The sequence below is a fragment of the Rattus norvegicus genome, chromosome 6 (genome assembly GCF_021556685.1).
Source record: "Rattus norvegicus strain SHRSP/BbbUtx chromosome 6, alternate assembly SHRSP_T2T, whole genome shotgun sequence".
In the NCBI taxonomy this organism is placed as follows: Eukaryota; Metazoa; Chordata; class Mammalia; order Rodentia; family Muridae; genus Rattus; species Rattus norvegicus.
The window spans coordinates 122,891,581-122,911,165 of record NC_141539.1 but is presented as its reverse complement, the minus strand read 5'-3'; the positions used below and the strand labels follow the sequence as shown (position 1 = coordinate 122,911,165).

Genomic DNA, 19,585 nt, shown 5'->3' with positions numbered 1-19,585 from the left:
TTCCAGGAATTTTATCATGAAGGGGTATTGAATTTTGTCAAACGCTTTCTCAGCATCTAATGAAATGATCATGTGGTTCTGTTCTTTCAGTTTGTTTATATAATGGATCACGTTGATGGTTTTCCGTATATTAAACCATCCCTGCATGCCTGGGATGAAGCCTACTTGATCATGGTGGATGATTGTTTTGATGTGCTCTTGAATTCGGTTTGCCAGAATTTTGTTGAGTATTTTTGGGTCGATATTCATAAGGCAAATTGGTCTGAAGTTCTCTTTCTTTGTTGTGTCTTTGCGTGGTTTAGGTATAAGAGTAATTGTGGCTTCATAGAAGGTATTCGGTAGTGATCCATCTGTTTCAATTTTGTGGAATAGTTTGGATAATATTGGTATGAGGTCTTCTATGAAGGTTTGATAGAATTCTGCACTAAACCCGTCTGGACCTGGGCTCTTTTTGGTTGGGAGACCTTTAATGACTGCTTCTATTTCTTTAGGAGTTATGGGGTTGTTTAACTGGTTTATCTGTTCCTGATTTAACTTCGATACCTGGTATCTGTCTAGGAAATTGTCCATTTCCTGAAGATTTTCAAGTTTTGTTGAATATAGGTTTTTATAGTAAGATCTGATGATTTTTTTGAATTTCCTCTGAATCTGTAGTTATGTCTCCCTTTTCATTTCTGATTTTGTTAATTTGGACGCACTCTCTGTGTCCTCTCGTTAGTCTGGCTAAGGGTTTATCTATCTTGTTGATTTTCTCAAAGAACCAACTTAGGTTCTGTTGATTCTTTCTATGGTCCTTTTTGTTTCTACTTGGTTGATTTCTGCCCTGAGTTTGATTATTTCCTGCCTTCTATTCCTCCTGGCTGTATTTGCTTCTTTTTGTTCTAGAGCTTTTAGGTGTGTTGTCAAGCTGCTGACATATGCTCTTTCCTGTTTCTTTCTGCAGGCACTCAGCGCTATGAGTTTTCCTCTTAGCACAGCTTTCATTGTGTCCCATAAGTTTGGGTATGTTGTACCTTCATTTTCATTAAATTCTAAAAAGTTTTTAATATCTTTCTTTATTTCTTCCTTGACCAGGTTATCATTGAGTAGAGCATTGTTCAATTTCCACGTATATGTGGGCATTCTTCCCTTATTGTTATTGAAGACCAGTTTTAGGCCGTGGTGGTCCGATAGCACGCATGGGATTATTTCTATCTTCCTGTACCTGTTGAGGCCCGTTTTTTGACCAATTATATGGTCAATTTTGGAGAAAGTACCATGAGGAGCTGAGAAGAAGGTATATCCTTTTGCTTTAGGATAGAATGTTCTATAAATATCCGTTAAGTCCATTTGGCTCATGACTTCTCTTAGTCTGTCGACATCACTCTTTAATTTCTGTTTCCATGATCAGTCCATTGATGAGAGTGGGGTGTTGAAATCTCCCACTATTATTGTGTGAGGTGCAATGTGTGTTTTGAGCTTTAGTAAGGTTTCTTTTACATATGTAGGTGCCCTTGTATTTGGGGCATAGATATTTAGGATTGAGAGTTCATCTTGGTGGATTTTTCCTTTGATGAATATGAAGTGTCCTTCCTTATCTTTTTTGATGACTTTTAGTTGAAAATTGATTTTATTTGATATTAGAATGGCTACTCCAGCTTGCTTCTTCTGACCATTTGCTTGGAAAGTTGTTTTCCAGCCTTTCAATCTGAGGTAGTGTCTGTCTTTGTCTCTGAGATGTGTTTCCTGTAGGCAGCAGAATGCAGGGTCCTCGTTGCATATCCAGTTTGTTAATCTATGTCTTTTTATTGGGGAGTTGAGGCCATTGATATTGAGAGATATTAAGGAATAGTGGTTATTGCTTCCCGTTATATTCATATTTGGATGTGAGGTTATGTTTGTGTGCTTTCATTCTCTTTGTTTTGTTGCCAAGACGATTAGTTTCTTGCTTCTTCTAGGGTATAGCTTGCCTCCTTATGTTGGGCTTTACCATTTATTATCCTTTGTAGTGCTGGATTTGTAGAAAGATATTGTGTAAATTTGGTTTTGTCATGGAATATCTTGGTTTCTCCATCTATGTTAATTGAGAGTTTTGCAGGATACAGTAACCTGGGCTGGCATTTGTGTTCTCTTAGGGTCTGTATGACATCAGTCCAGGATCTTCTGGCCTTCATAGTTTCTGGCGAAAAGTTTGGTGTGATTCTGATAGGTCTGCCTTTATATGTTACTTGACCTTTTTCCCTTACTGCTTTTAATATTCTTTCTTTATTTTGTTCGTTTGGTGTTTTGACTATTATGTGACGGGAGGTGTTTCTTTTCTGGTCCAATCTATTTGGAGTTCTGTAGGCCTCTTGTATGCCTATGGGTATCTCTTTTTTTAGGTTAGGGAAGTTTTCTTCTATGATTTTGTTGAAGATATTTACTGGTCCTTTGTGCTGGGAGTCTTCACTCTCTTCTATACCTATTATCCTTAGGTTTGATCTTCTCATTGAGTCCTGGATTTCCTGTATGTTTTGGACCAGTAGCTTTTTCTGCTTTACATTATCTTTGACAGTTGAGTCAATGATTTCTATGGAATCTTCTGCTCCTGAGATTCTCTCTTCCATCTCTTGTATTCTGTTGGTGAAGCTTGTATCTACAGCTCCTTGTCTCTTCTTTTGGTTTTCTATATCCAGGGTTGTTTCCAGGTGTTCTTTCTTGATTGCTTCTATTTCCATTTTTAATTCCTTCAACTGTTTGATTGTGTTTTCCTGGAATTCTTTCAGGGATTTTTGCTATTCTTTCAGGGATTTTTGCGATTCCTCTCTGTAGGCTTCTACTTGTTTATTAATGTTTTCCTGTGTTTCCCTAAGGGAGTTCTTCACATCTTTCTTGATGTCCTCCAGCATCATGATCAAATATGATTTTGAAACTAGATCTTGCTTTTCTGGTGTGTTTGGATATTCCATGTTTGTTTTGGTGGGAGAATTGGGGTCCGATGATGCCATGTAGTCTTGGTTTCTGTTGCTTGTGTTCCTGCGCTTGCCTCTCACCATCAGATTATCTCTAGTGTTACTTTGTTCTGCTATTTCTGACAGTGGCTAGACTTTCCTATAAGCCTGTGTGTCAGGAGTGCTGTAGAACTGATTTCCTCTCTTTCAGTCAGTTATGGGGACAGAGTGTTTTGCTTTCGGGCGTGTAGTTTTTCCTCTCTACAGGTCTTCAGCTGTTCCTGTGGGCCTGTGTCTTGAGTTCACCAGGCAGCTTTCTTGCAGCAGAAAAGTTGGTCTTACCTGTGGTCCCGAGGCTCAAGTTCGCTCGTGGGGTGCTGCCCACGGGCTCTTTGCGGCGGCAGCAACCAGGAAGACCTGTGCTGCTCCTTCCGGGAGCTTATGCAGCCTCAGGAGTGCCCACCTGACCAGGCGGAGAGGTCTCTTTCCCACGGGGTCTGGGAGCAGAGAGCTGCTGCGGGCCGGGATCCGCGAGTGTGGGACTTCCGGTAAACACAGGACGTGCCTGGTCCTAGAGGAATTCTGCCTCTGTGTGTCCCGATTTCACCAGGCAGCCTTCTTGCAACAGACAAGTTGGTCTTACCTGTGGTCCCGAGGCTCAAGTTTGCTCGTGGGGTGCTGCCCACGGGCTTTCTGCAGGGGCAGCAACCAGGAAGACCTGTGCCGCCCCTTCCGGGAGCTTCAGTGCACCAGGGTTCCAGATGGCCTTTGGTGTTTTCCTCTGGCGTCCGAGATGTATGTACAGAGAGCAGTCTCTTCTGGTTTCCCAGGCTTGTCTGCCTCTCTGAAGGTTTAGCTCTCCCTCCCACGGGATTTGGGTGCAGAGAACTGTTTATCCGGTCTGTTTCCTTCAGGTTCTGGTGTGTCTCAGGCAGGGGTCCTGACGCTCCTGGGCCCTCCCCCACGGGAGCCCAGAGGCCTTATACAGTTTCCTCTTGGGCCAGGGATGTGGGCAGGGGTGAGCAGTGTTGGTGGTCTGTTCCGCTCTGCAGCCTCAGGAGTGCCCACCTGACCAGGCGGTAAGGTCTCTTTCCCATGGGGTCTGGGAGCAGAGAGCTTCTGCGGGCCGGGATCCGCAGGTGTGGGAGAAGCACTTTTTTAAATTAACAATTTTGAGGCAAGGCCTAGACCATTGCTTATGGTGCTATGAGAGAGCAGGGGGTCCTGCCATGTTTAAAAGATCTAGCTGCACAAGCTTTGGTGAGCACACTAGTAAAAAGAAGTCTTCCATGGCCTATGCTTGGGTTACTGCATTCAGGTTCCTTACCTAAGTTTCCTTTGATGTACTATAAACCATAAGCAGAAATAAACCTTTTCCTTCTCCAGTTGATTTTGGTCATCATCGTTCTCAACTATCAGAAAAAGAGAAAGCTAACTTAAACATCGGTATGTACATTTTTATGACTTGATCCTCTTCCCTTTCTTCTGAACTGAAATGTGAGACAGAGTTAAGTGTTAACTAATCTGAATGCAGACCTTCAAAACAAGATACTGAGGTTGAATTTGGTAGAGTTATACAAAGGAAAAGGAAGACAATAGTGTGTGTGTGTGTGTGGGTGTGTGTGTGTGTGTGTGTCTGTGTGTGTGAGAGAGAGAGAGACAGAGACAGAGACAGAGACAGAGACAGAGGCAGAAAAAAACAGATTCATAGAGAAGAGACAAAGAGGACAGAAAGACACCCACATATGTATATGGGGGGGGAGAGAGAGAGAGAGAGAGAGAGAGAGAGAGAGAGAGAGAGAATTTGAATGTTTTACAGATGGGAAAAATAGTTTCTCTGGACTTGGACTACTGAAAGTTATTAATTGAAAGTTCATCTCTTCAAAAAATCATCCACTCTTTCCTCCAGTTATAGATGAGGAGTTTTCTGAAAGTCACAAATAATGGGGTTATGAGTACCCCACTATTCCCCATTAAAGGAAAGAATCCCTTCTCCCTCTTACTGCTCCTGGTGGTTACATCAAGGCATTCTTGGCTTGTGACTAAAGCACTCCAATCCCTGACTTGTCTCTATTTTATATTCCCTTCCACGATGTATTTTTATAAAGACATGACTGAAGAATTCATAGCTCATATTAATCTAGTGTAATCACATTCCAAGTCACCATCATACAGACCGTTGTTAATAATACCCTTAAGAATGTGGTATCATTCTGAGCTTCTGGGAATTGGGTTTTTACCATATATTCTTGAGACTCAATTGAATTCATGGTTGAAATGTTCTTTTTTCTTGGTTACATTCCCCTAAAGTGCTAACATTCCTTACAGTTACAGTTAAAAGTGTTTCTTCTTTAGTGAAATGATGTTAGATGTGTTTGTATGAGCATGCATTCATGGACGGGCTCTATTTGTATCTGCAGAGTTTGGATCTGGCATCCTCTGTAAAAGTTCATGAGCTAAAGGATTGTTCTGAAGTTCATCACTCTGGAGAACTGTCAGAATCTTCAAAGTGTGGAATCTTTTGGCAGGAAGCTATGAGGTGTGTTCTATAAGGGCATATTATGAGTCACTATCATTCTATCTATGCCACCTAGATACCATAAACTGTACAGCTTTGGTCTACCACACACGGTCAATCATCATGGTACTCAGGCCTCAAAGCACCAGATGAGCCAAATGTGGACCAAGGTCTCCAAAACTGTGAGTTGAAATGAGTCTTCTGCTGTCACTCAAGGAGTAGCCAGTGATTGAGAGCTGACAGAAAGTCATTATACTTTTGGAGTAACCTTAAAGTGTGACAATCTAGACATGGATGGAGCTTCATCATACAGTTATATTGCTCAGGAGACTGACAGAATGATTACCATGTGTTCAAGGTCACCCTGGAACCATTCCAGTCTAAGCATAGTATGAGCCACTTTCTGGAGAAAGAAAGAAAAAGTTGGCCATCCAATATTAGTTCTCATTATCTTTTAACTATTTTATTTTATGTGCACATTTAAATATCCACACACATATTTGTATCATGAGGTCAGAAGTGGAGTTTCAGGTGGCTATCGGATACTGTGTGGGCACAGGGAATGGAATGCTGGTCCTCTGCCAGAGTAACAAGTGTTTTTAACCACTAAGCAAAAACTGTCAGGACCCTCATATTATTTTTTAAAAGTGTTAAGAAATCTCAACCTGGAAATGATTAGGGAACAGATCCAACTTTATATGATGTCACCTTTGGCACATATATTTGACATTCAAGTCATTCCCACTTTTGGACATAATGCACAGGAGCTACTAAGGCTCAACTTACCCTTTATTTCATAGGAAGCTCAATATTCAGAGTCAGTCCACAGTTAAACTGTCTTCTACACCTGCTTGTAAGTGGACCATCTTGCCCTATTATCTTTAGTAAATGCTGTGGACTGAATGTATCCTATAATCCCAAATTTTGTTTTGAAACTTTAAAAAGAAACCATCAGAAAATTGATGGTTCTTTGGTGTCAGTCCTTGGGGAGATAGTTATGAGTTTAAATTCCTTGTGATAGAATTCGTGCCTCTTGTGAAGGTGGCTTAAGCCTGTAACTTCTGCACTAGGGATACAGAGGCAGGAGGATCACCATAAGTGAAAGGGCAACTACATAATGATTGTAAGACAGCTTGGGTTATAAGTTGAGGTGCTATATGAAAAAAAAAAAACAAATAAACTGTGAACAAACCCAAAAACCCCATAACGTACAAAATCAAAGATTTCCTTTGACTCTTCTGTCCCCCACCCCCACTATCACCTTATTCTTTCACATACAAACACCACAATACAGCCAGAGCATGACAAATACATAGGCGAAAGCTAACAGCAAACCATTGAACTGAGAATGGGGTCCCCATTGGAGGAGTTAGAGAAAGAATTGAAGGAGCTGAAAGGGTTTGCAACCCCATAAGAACAATACCATCCAACCAGAGCTCCCAGGGACTAAACTACTACGCAAAGACTATACATGGACAGACCCATGGCTCCAGCTGCATATGTAGCAGAGGATGGCCTTGTTGGGCAGCAATGGGAGGAGAAGTCCTTGGTCCTGTCAAGGCTGGATGCCCCACCCCCATTGTAGGGGAATGCCTGGGTTGGGAGGCGGGAAGGGGTGGGTTGTTGGATGGGGAACACCCTCATAGAAGAAGGGAGAGGGGAGATGAAATAGGGAGTTTTTGTACAGGAAACTGGGAAAGGAAATAATATTTGAAATGTAAATAAAAAATATCTAATAAAAAAAAGAAAAAAAGTTTAAAAACAAAACAGTCATGGTAGGTTGTTGCCATGACTCTGAGGGTATCCTAGGCTACATAGTGAGTTCCAGGTAAACCAGGCAACAATGTCACAGTCTTTAAAAACTAAACAAAAAAACCTACCAATATTTGGGTTTTCAAAGATCATGACAACACAAGAATAAGAACTCTTCTCAAATATAAAGCAATCAAGAAATGAGAAAAACTACTGAGTGGGCTGAAATGAATTTTTTTTATCCTCAATTGAATACTTACTTGATTTAAAGTATGTAGACGTGACAATGATCTGAGGAAAAATTGCAACTTTTAACAGTATAAAGGATAGATAAATAGCATCGACAGTTATAAATTTAGTGTGGATCAGGATTGCAGGCTCCTTCTGTGCTCTGTGTAAGCTCATTTCCGTCTTACAGATGCCATTTAATTTTTCTGACCTCTCTTAGAACTCTAACGCAGGATAAAAAGAGAGGCACTTCTGCAGTCATAGTCATAATCATTTTAATAAGATTAGTAACAATATTAGCACTTCTACTATTAGATGTATTATAAAGCAACACAACAGCAGGAGAAATAATCCTATTATATATTAAGTGTGATTACGGAGAAGGTGTTCTGTAATATGTTTATGTCTAGACAATGGTAACTATTTTCTGCTTTTGGTACAGTCTTCACCTTATAAGAACTGTTCAGTCACGGATTGTTGAAAGGAAGTGGTCTTATTGATCCTGCTTAGTAAGTACAGAGAGATAATGATTGTTTCATGACGCAAATTTGCCACTAGCAGCCTTGCTCTGCAGGCACTTTTCCTGCCATCCTCCTGCGTCCTGTAATGTACCTCACACACTGATGGCACATGGTCCATGAAGCGATCAGTAGGAAAATCTGAGTGGTACAAATGAGTTGTGGTGAGTTATATTCCTCTAAATCAAGAGTCATTTTCTGGAGGTGGATGATTGCATCTCTGTATTCAAGATTGTACAGTAGCTAGATAGATAGATAGATAGATAGATAGATAGATAGATAGATAGATAGATAGATAGATAATGGATACCTTGTGGTCACTTTGCTAAATTGGGAGAGGTTGGGGTTAGCCTGCAGGGGTTGTTTCCTTGCCACCAGGCCACCCCTACTCCTCTAGAACACTCTACATTCTGTCGCTTTTGTACATCTCAAATGTATGGTTAAAGGGTTCCTATGGGAATTTGATTGAGCTGGAAAGGTGAAGGAATCTATACGCATTACTGACTCCTCACTGAAACAACAGGAAGCATAATACCCTGTCTACATCAAACTTTTCCTTTAATTAAATTTATATGTGCATACAAGAAAGACAATATATTGTAGTCAGGCCAGTTTACCATGTAGATGCCTCCTGCTAGTTTTGCTGAGTGGTATTGGGATGGAGTGAATATGTGGTTCTTTTTTTTTTTTTTTTATGTGCTTGTTCTGAGATTATGCTTCTTTTCACTTTTTATAAATCATTTTATTTGTTTACATTTCAAATGATATACCCTTTCCAAATTAACTCTCCACCAATCCCCTATTCTATCCCCCTCTCTTCTTTGCCTCTATGAGGGTACTCCTCCACCCATTCACCCACTCCTGCCTTACCCTTCTAAAATCTACCTACCCTGGGGCATCAAGCCTCCCTCCCCTCCCATTAATGTCAGATAAGGCCATCTTCTGCTATATACGCATCTGGAGTCCTGGCTCCATCCATGTAGAATCTTTGATTGGTGGTTTAGTCCTTGGAAGCACTGCGTGGTCCAGCTAATTGATATTGTTCATCTTATGGGGTCGAAATTCCCTTCAGCTTCTTCAGTCCTTCCACTAGATCTTCCCCTGGGGTCCCCAGTCTCAGTCCAATAGTTGGCTGTGAGTTTCTGCATCTGTATTGGTCAGGTGCTGGTAGAACCTCTCAGGGAACAGCCGTATCAGACTCCTGTCAGCAAGTGCTTCTTAGCATCAACAATAGTGTTTCTGCAGATGGCGTAGATCTTTAGGTGTGGTGGTCTCTGGATGGCTCTTTTCTTCAGTCTCTGTTCCATTTTTGTCCCTGTCTCTCCATTGGACAGGAACATTTCTGGGTTAAAATTTTTGAGATGTGTGGGTGGCCCTTTACTGGAGGCCATGCCTATCTACTGGAGGTGGTCTCTACCAGTTGTATCTCCCCTTTGTTGAGTATTTCATCTAAAGTCATCAACATTGGCTCCTAGGAGCCTCTCACTTCCCTGGTGTCTGGGACTTTCTAGTGGCTACCCCCAGTTTCCCACCCCCCTCTGCTACATGTTTCTATTCAATTCCCTGATCTGTATTTCTGTTCTGTCCCTTCCAACATCGGTCCTGCCCCCTTTGTTCCTCCTCCTCTTCCCTCTGTCCCAGGTTCCTCCCTCCCTCCAGTTTCTATGATTATTTTGTTCCACGTTCTCTGTAGGATCGAAGCATCTACACTTTGGTCTTCCTTCTTCTTAAGCTGCACATGGTTTGAGTTGTATTGTGGGCATTCTTGGCTTTTCCTTCTGTTTCTCAGAAAATTGGCAATAGTGTTACCTGAAGATCCAGCTATATCACTACTGGGCATATACCCAAAAGATGCCCCAACACATAACAAGGATACCTGCCTCACTATGTTTATACCAGCCTTATTTATAATAGCCAGAAGCTGGAAACCAACCGGATGTCCCTCAAAGAAGCAATGGATACAGAAAATGTAGTACATTTACACAATGGAGTACTACTTAGCTGTTAAAAAATGACTTCATGAAAATTTCAGGCAAATGGATGGAACTAGAAAAATATCATCCTGAGTGAGGTAACCCAGGCACAAAAGAGCACACATGATATGTACTCACCGATAAGTGGATTTTAGCTCAAAAGCACAGAATATCCACAATACAACCCACAAACCATATGTAGCTTAAGAAGAAGGAAGACCAAAGTATGCTTATTTTATGGCCCTACGACTACCAAATCCTCCTGGTACATTTCAACACACGACTCTAAGCTAAAAGTAGAATTATAGTGAGGGGGGAATGGCCTTCGTATTAAGGATGTTGTGACAAGATAAGCTAAAGAACAGATTTGGGACATTTAAATTATCACTGTTTGTTCTAAGGCTAGCGGGACTTTGAGAGTTCATGTCTGGAAGAGTCTTGAGCTGAGTAAGCAGCTTTATTGAGAAATTCCCAAGCTCACAGATTTCTCATATAGCAGCCTCCCTTAAAACTTTATTGATGAAACACGTGAGTAGTAACTGACTCATCTGTCCTATTCTTAGCTTTCCATTCCATTTTTACAGAGAGCAAACATATGCACAATTTAATGAATTAATGAATTGAAGGCTGTGGCTTGTTTTTCTTTTTTTTTTTTAATTCCTCAAGTTTTAACAATGTAAAACTAAAACTTACAAGAGGGTTCAGATTTGGAAGAAAGTTGCAAAGTACAGCCCTGATTTAACAACAGGAGGTGGGTCTTTTGTGTATTATCTCGCACCATGCCGTGACTTTGTAAAAATAGTCAACTAAACAAATGAAATGCACAGCTATTTACTTTTTTGGTGATCTTCAAGGTGATCCTCTGACATTGAGTTTGTCCACAAAAATGTTTGATCTTCTTCCACTCTCAGTGGCTGAATTTTGACGAATTTTCGGTCTCCCTTTCTTAGAAATAAACTTTGGTTCAAAATTATCTTTTCAATTGTTAGTTGCTTTGAGATACAGTTCTTGAACTTTCTTTGTAGCTCAGGTTGATCTTTGAACTTGGTCATCTTCCTGCTTCAGGTTCCTGAGAGCTGGGCCTACAGGTGTGTGTATCACCAAGCTGTTTCTCTGTATACTCTCTCCCTCCATCACCTCCAAACTATCCCCCTGCTCCCATCCTCTCTCTGCCCCTGCTACGCCACAAAATCTATTCTATTTTTCTTCCCAGGGAGATTCATGTTTTTCTCCTACAGCCCTCCTCTTTAGCTAATCTCTCTCTCTCTCTCTCTCTCTCTCTCTCTCTCTCTCTCTCTCTCTCTCTCTCTGTGTGTGTATGTGTGTGTGGACTATAGCTTATCATTCACTTAAAGGCTAATATGTAGGTGTGGGGGCTCTGAACATGGGCCTTTTTGTTCTGTGTTGGGATGGGAGACATACTAACAAATAAGCTATCTCTTCAACTCCCAGTCTCTTTGGTTTTTGTTTTGTGTTGTTGTTGTTGTTGTTGTTGTTGTCATTTTGGTCCATGGGCTTGCTATGTTATTTTCCTTCCCCTCCTTTCATTGAAACTAGATTTCTTCTTCACATATTATATACTGATTATCTTTCCTTCCCTCTACTCCTCCCCACTTTTCCTCCCCTCTGGATCAACTCCCTTTCTGTCTCTCATCAGAAAAGAACCAGCTTCTAAGAAACACAAATAAAATATAACAAAATAAAATATAATAAGACAAAATAAAATTTATCACATAGAAGTTGGACAAGACAAACCGACAGAAGGAATAGAGCCTAAGAAAAGGCACAGGAATCAGAGATCCACTCATTCGTTCACTCAGGAATCCCATAAAACCGCTCACCTGGAAGCCATAGTATTTATGAGGAGAACTCAGATCAGCCCCATGAAGGCTCTGTGCCTGCTGTTTTAGTCTCTAAGTCTCAGAGATCTAAAGTGATGATACAGCTTTTAGTAAAAATGCTATGAATTTAAAATGTCTATCAGCAGCATATCTTAATTAAACATGTAATTCACTATTTCATTAGCCAATCTAGTTTTTGACGATCCCATTAAGTTGTTTGATCACTGAGTAAATATAAGAAATTTAAAGCTTTCATGTTTAGAAATCTCTTCATAACAAAATAAAATTTATCTTACAGTGTTCTAAAGCTTTATAAACATATAAAACTTGCAATGTATACTTGTATCATATACCATTTTATAACTATTTTTAAGTAATATTAAAAACTAACCCAAAGATTCATTTTGATTATGTAGACATAAGTTCTTATAAAAATATTTGTGAGCTTCTATTTTTAGAAAAAAAATCTTTTTAAGTTTAGTTTTCTTATTTTTCTGGGACTCTGGGAGTATTACATGTATGCAGACACTTAATCGTAACAGGCCTCCTTTGTTTCAGAATTAAGAAAATACTTCACTTCTTCACAAGAGACATCAGTAGTTTTCTTCATTACAGACAGAGGAAGATAAAGCTCCCTGTACCATTGTGCAGGTACAACCCAGGTTCAGGTATAGGCCTCCAAAGCAAGTCCAGCTATGCAGGGGCTTGTGGAATACTTTATAAATTTCCATTAATTATATTCATTTACAATGAGAATAACTAATACATTCAACTTAGATACAATCATATTAATAAACCTGACCACAGAACACATATCAAAAGAAGGAAAAGAGGAGGCACAAAAATACAATCAACGGATAGGTAGTTATGAAGTCACTTCAGATTAACTCCCAGCATCACACATAGACACAGACCATCCATAGGAGCTAAATCTATTTGAATAATGGTAAGGGAACTTAAAACTCAAACACTGTAATTTAAAAATATTAATCTTCTACGTTTAAATCTTAAGTTTTAAATACATTGTCCCAACAGCAAGTTAACTTTGCTCACAGAAACGGTGAACTGAGAAAGCAGATTACTACACCTGTGGGCAATCCAGGGCTTAGACAACACACCAGGAAGCACATATGAGAAATATTGACAAAACTGAAATCAGAACTGGTAATGTCCATCCCAAACACATTTCTATGTTTGCCACAAGTAGAAGAAAATTTAGGAGGAGCCAAAATTCCCTGAAGAAAAACAATAGCTTGTTGATTGTTGAAAATATGAATTTGGAACTACTAAGAATTTAACAATCTACTAGTTCTAGGCAATGTGTATCATCGAGGAGGAGACAGTTATGCACATGCTACTAAAAATGGTTGAAGACACTGGAATGGGAATAGTTTTATCTTCAAAATATCTTTTTACAGCAAAAAAAAAATCTTCAAGAGTGACTGGAAAGTATCCAGAGCAAATAGCCTTGCCTTTAATCTTCTTTTTGCCATCGTAGCTGTTTCGAATTAACCCTTCTGGAAATTTTTTGCCAACTTAAATTCCATACTAAAAATGCTATGAAATCTGTACAATAAATCAGCTTTTAGTACAGTTAGTTGCAGGGGGAAAAATGAAGTTACTGCCATCAGTGCAGATACTTTTGAATATGGATCATAATGGAATGGCTTTGATTCAGGACAACTGCAAGAGATCCTCAAGAAACATGGAGCAGTGCCCATCCTCACTCAGTCACAGGCCTTCCAGTACAGAAGCATATTCACCCAGACAAAACAGCCCCAAATCTCACACACTTCTGCTTCTTCACTTCAGTGTTGTCTTGTGTTATTCCCTCCCCAGGCTAGGGCTTCTGATGAACAACTGCTATTTGTTTAATCGGATACAGTATCAGCCTAGTGCAAAAAGCGTGCGCCATGTTTCATTCTTATCTCCTTCAACTCCTGACCTTTGTTTGACCTCTATATAGAAATGTCAAAAATTCTTCAGCCAAGTCCTACAAACACCTGCAAAAGTTCTGAGCTTGATTGCAGGCAGCTGGTGTTGATTACAAGGAGTGCTAGCTATTTTATTTTTTTTCCTCTTCCCTCAGACTATCTAACTGGTAGAAATTAGAATTGAAGGAGACCAGTTGAGTCACATCCATTCTTGCCATATAGTTTCTGAATGCATGTACAAGTTGTTGTATTCAAAGGATGGAATTCCAGCCTTTGGAGGGCTGGGGAGAGGGAGTTGAAGTGGAAGCCTCTCTTGTATTTAAAGGCAACTGTAGGGAGTGCTCTTTTCATTAGCATAACCTTTCCATTGCTAAATTTATCCCAATCTTTCCTCTTTAGATCTCTCCTGATATCAAGCATTTCTCCTACTCTGAATGTTATGCTAGGTTCTTTTGCTCTTTGTAAACATGAGCAGAGGCAACCTTATTCTAAAAACCCAAAGTGTGAAATGCTTTAATATCTGATACTTTTTTACAAATTGTCAAGATAGCTTAAATGGAAAATTCCACAGCATGAAAATTCATTTCATTCACAAAATGGTTTAAAATATAGCATAAAATTACCTCCAGGCTATGAGTAAGAGGTATATAGAAAACATAAACGTCATAATGCTTCCACCTATGCCTCATCCTAAGGATACCTTCTTATATGTCTGCAAATATTTTAACATTTTGAACAATCTGAAATCCTAACATTTATGGTCCTTATAATTTCAGACAAAGGATGCTCAAGCTGTATTATTTTTCCATTCAACATAATTATAGTGACACGGGAAGATGGACTTTTTTTTTTACAAACATGGGTATTTTGATTTCTGTTATTCTTTGCCTCAGTGGAAAAATGTGACCCAGCCTATGAGATGAATTTGTAACTCTCCCAAATTCATAATAAGTATAAAACAGGATAATCAGAGCCACTCTGAACCTCTTAAAGTTTAGAGTCTTCTGGGTAGGTAGTTCCTAGCACCAGTTACTCTAATTTTTTATGGCCTTTTCTAGACAGTAGACCGTGGTGGCACGGTCAAAGCAGGATTCTCTGGCTCTCCTGAAGTGCCTGTCTCCCACAATGTTAGTCACTTCTCTGTTTGACTATGTCTTTGATTTTCTTCTGATATTTTTTCTCATTAATGAAAGTCCTGTTCTGTACTATGAAGTTTTTGGAGAATATTTTCTTGTCTGTGTATCACAGCAATGACTTAATTTCTATGCTGTTTATAGTGATCAGGGACGTTTTGGCTTCTCCACATCTTCACAGCATGGAAACCTTTCAGAGAGCTCTGGATAAAATTGCTTAGCTGCCCTACAACAGACTTCTTAGAGAACAAAACCAGAACAGAGTGTTCACATAAAACTGCTAGAATGGATGATGATCATATTTAACACTAGATGGTAGACTTCATTTCACTTTGCAAACAGCTAAATAAACCTTTCAACATTTCATTAAATAGATAAATAAATATTATTATCACAGCATGCTGTTCCATAGAGAGGAAAAAACTTTAACTGCAGTACGTAGAGGATCTCAGAATAGTTATACTTACTCCCATGCCTCTCTGCAAGCATGACTCCAACTACCTGTTTCCATTTCTTCAAGGGAACAAATTAATTGGTACCAGCACTGGCCACTGCTAAAGTACAGTCAGAACCACTTATAGTTACTGAGAGATGGGAGCCTGGGAATCTTCCTTCATAGGATTGGCAAGATAAAGACAAATAAATAAGCATGTTAAATCAATGAAGAAGGGAACTAAGGAGCTCTTCTCAGAAAGCTAGATCCCCCTAGGCTATCATTCACAGGCAGGCGGCAGTCAAGCAAGCTGTCCCCAAAGCCTGGTGGAAGATGGCTGGTTATTCACGCTTGGTAAATTTCAGAGGTTGCAACCTCTTCAACAGTGAGAAACATTGGTGTATCATTTATATATTTTATTATATCCTTGGAGGTATGCAGAGTCCATGCCTGCCAGTACCAGCCTTGGGGAAAAAATTAACATGTAAGCATTACTTGCTTCATTTCCTGCTGTACTTTCCTTTGTGAGCAAATATTTCTTCTTTCCCCTTCAAAAAAAATGGCATATGATTCTTGGCTATTTAAGTACAGCTTGCCTGTAAATGATAGCATGGCACCAATTAGATAGTCTGTTCTTTTTTTGGAAGGTATAAGAAAAATCAATTGTCATTCATGCCTGCATGTAATTTGGAAGTCTGTAGATGAACAGTCATGGTAAGTAGTGTGTATGTAATTGTTTCACTAACCTATTAAATTTATCTTGGGGTTAGGGGAATAAGGTGAATGAATTTTGATAGGATGACCAAAATGATATGTCTGAAGTAGGACTATAGAGGTGGGACCCAAAAAAATTTAGGGATCACTGTCACCATCACCAATGTCTGTAGCATGTTTTCATTAGTACTTACACTGTCACCATCATTTGGTAATGTTATAATTTAAGAAGTTCATTCTTAGAGACACTGGTCACAAACCTGGATGAAGGAAATCTTCAATATTCACCTACTTTAATTTCTGAAAAACGTATCCAACTATAGTCATTGTAGAACAATGGGTCCTAGAGTTTGGAAATGATAATATGATGGTAAGACAGACTTTAACCAAAAACCTTGAAAGGAAGACAGAATGATTTTTACCAGAAAAAGTTGGGTCTAAGGAATGATGGATTCCTTAGAGTTTAAAAAGTTTTTGATTCCAGAAATAGAGAGAAACTTTACGAAGAGGCACTTGAGAAAATGGAGGCTTCAAAGTCTCACGAACTTTCAAGTACATCCTAGAAACAGGGAGGAGGGTGGCAGAGTGGAGGGCAAAGGCATCTGTGGGTAAGTAAGGTGGAGGTCGGATGCTTAGGATACCTGCCTCCATTAGGATGGTGGCCAAAGAGCAACAAAAAGCACAGTGGGAGAATTATCAGGCTGTTTGCTCTTCAGAGCATGGTGAGCACCAGAGCTCACTGTACTCTCTGAAATGTGTGATTTCTGTCACTACTGTATCTCCCACAGAACCACGGAGAGGGAAATGGAAGAGACCGAGTTGCTGAAAATTTCCCAAAGATCCACAAATTTGCCAAAGTGAAGGATCCAGGACTATCCAGGTTGTCAAACTATCTTTCTTCTTAGAAAAGAAAAAAGAAAGGAGGTTTGAGAGCGTAGCTTATAAGACATTGGAGTTTACAGTAGCCGGTGGATGCTTGGGATAAATGATATTTGTGAGTCATTCATTCTTCTTTATTTGTTTGAATTCCTTTTCAAATGCATTTTAAAAAGATTTCTGTGTCAGAGAAGGAGAGGGGGAGAGGGGGAGAGGGGGAGAGGGGGAGAGGGGGAGAGGGGGAGAGGGGGAGAGGGGGAGAGGGGGAGAGGGGGAGAGGGGGAGAGGGGGAGAGGGGGAGAGGGGGAGAGGGGGAGAGGGGGAGAGGAAGATAGAGAAAGAGGGAGAGAGGGAGAGAGGGAGGGAGAGAGGGAGAGAGGGAGGAAGAGAGGGAGAGAAAGAGACTAAAAGAGCAAGAGGTTTCCTGGGAGATGCTGGGGAAGGAGGAGAGAGTTTATATGGATCACATGCACGTAGGTGCTCACAGAGGCTAGAAAATGGTTCCAGAGTTCCAGGAATGAACTGGCACTGATCCACTTGGTGTGGGTGCTAGAAATGGAACCAGGGTTCTTCCGTAAAAGCACTGAGTATTCTCAAATGCTGAGCTGACTCTCCAACCTCTAAATGATATTTTGAATGAAACAAGTATAATGAGATCCTAAAAGATAACCAATCTGGATCTGCACTTGTAATGTTTGAGACCGGAAAGTAGGTCAAAGTTACTGTTAATAACTTCCCACAATATTTACAATGGCTGTTTAGGATTTTCATCGTGTTGATCAAAATATTCCTTGTGGATCAATGTTCTAGTATCCAGTAATTCCTTCTCTCTTGCATTTTATTATTTTATAAGCATAATGATTTGTAACAATTTTATTTTGTGTGTGTGTACCACATTTTCAAAAGAAGGAATCAAGACCCAGGGGCAGTAGTTGAAACTTATCTAAGTTTTTATGAAAGTCTCAAGTAATTTCAACAAACCAAGGGTAGTGTTAGCGTAGAGCTATATCAGGAATTTAATGAGTATGCTCTTAATTGTCATACTTTGAAAATTCTGCGGAATTCAATTCAGAGTTAAGATATCAGTCAGTAAATAACAAAAGAGGTTCTGAAGTATGGTAAAGACCATTGAAATTTAACAAATATAAAAACTTAAAAGTAGTCCAGTAGTTAAATGACAAGCTTTGAGATAGGAAACGAAATTAGGGAAAATGAAGTACAATTGAGATTCTTGCATGATTGAAACTCAACAGACAAATACCCCAGGGAATGAATAATTATGTGACTTTAAACTCGGACAGTGGCTTGGTGTGACTTCATCATTACCTAGACAGGTATGAAAATGGTTCCAAGACAATGAGAAAGTTGATATATAACAGTAGAATTGATCAGTAGTAAAATCTGTAGTACAGCAGTGGGAATTAACCATACTTATCTATGAACTACTAATTATACCATAAATGCTCTATGATTTAAACTGTAGCATATTCTATTGGCAGGGGAGACAGAGATAACACGGAATTAACTGCTCATACAAGGCATATTGTTAATCAGCTTTAGTCATTTCCAAATGGTTTTCGACTTTCTAATTCCATACCTGTATTCTTTCCAACCATAATAACCTTACTTTCTATACTACAGCAGGGCTTTGAATCAATCAGTCTGTTTAAATATACCCAAAGCCCCTTACCATGACCCTATTATTTCTTATTGAATTGAATTGAATAGAATATGGGTCATCTTTGCACCATACATCAAGAGGCCTACTTATTGAAGTTCAAAGAGGACCTGGCTCCCGAGGAGTGTGCCTTGAAGATATCTAACAGTACAGGTCATGGAGGAGATGGCCTCAGAGGAAGGACTCCAGGACAGAAAGTGCTCTACACAGATCAAAGCTCACACCTCAGCCAGCTTGCATTGCCACATTTACTAAATTGTCTAGTGTATATTTTACCCTTGAGGTATATCTGTTTTCTGTAAGCAATAGTATATTTGCTTTTGTTTTTGACAGATCATGTGTTTCTTTAAGAGTTAATTTTGTCTAACCTAAAATGATTAAGATTTAACTAATATTTAAGAAATTATTGCAGTGTAAAGCTTGGAAAAGGGCAAGTAGACTTTTCCCTGTAGAAGGGAATCTGAGAACATTTCTACAGAGTCAACTTGATGATGACTGAATCAGGGCACAATGTTTCATACTCTTAATAAATCCTCTTAGAGCTTCTTATGTGTATTGAAATGAAAATTCTGTAGACCATATGCTTAAAACCCTCTGCACCATTAATGTCTCATGTTTTCATTTTTGTTTTTGTTTTTATTATTTTTTTTAGCCTAGAGTTGCCCCTGTGTTTGTACAGATGCTACTGACCTATTGAAATGACCACTAGAGTGGTGGTTGTATAAAGTGTCTCGCCCTTCAGATGTATCTAACCATTACCCTTTAGTGTCACTTAAAGTTTTCCCATGATTTCTCTGAGTACTGAACACTATTTTTAGTGTCTGCTTTGGTTCAGTTTGTACCATTTAGACAACAATCCACCTAGCAAGCTATTGTATATAGATTATGTATTGTCCCATCAGTGTTCTTTCTGGTATTGTAGGGGGGTATTTTGATCCTTTGGTTATAAGGGCATTGCTCAGAACAACCATTGTAAAGTTATGTCTGCTCTACCTTGAATAGGAAGTTATACTGCCATTTTCAATAGTGAATTAATTGTGAATTGACTACTTCATAGCTTGTGACATGCTACTTTACC

General features: G+C 39.5%; 1 long non-coding RNA gene across 2 annotated transcripts in view; it reads left to right on the top strand.

Annotated features, from left to right (window-relative positions):
- Positions 1-5,494: 5,494 nt before the first annotated feature.
- Positions 5,495-19,585, top strand: part of LOC102550062 (uncharacterized) — a 67,628-nt gene continuing 53,537 nt past the window's right edge. Inside the window, exons 1-2 of one of the 2 annotated variants that reach the window (XR_015623501.1) lie at positions 5,495-5,609; positions 16,742-16,947. This is a non-coding gene — a long non-coding RNA (uncharacterized LOC102550062). The remainder of the gene's footprint in view (positions 5,610-16,741; positions 16,948-19,585) is intronic. The other variant, XR_015623500.1, reaches the window with a different exon arrangement.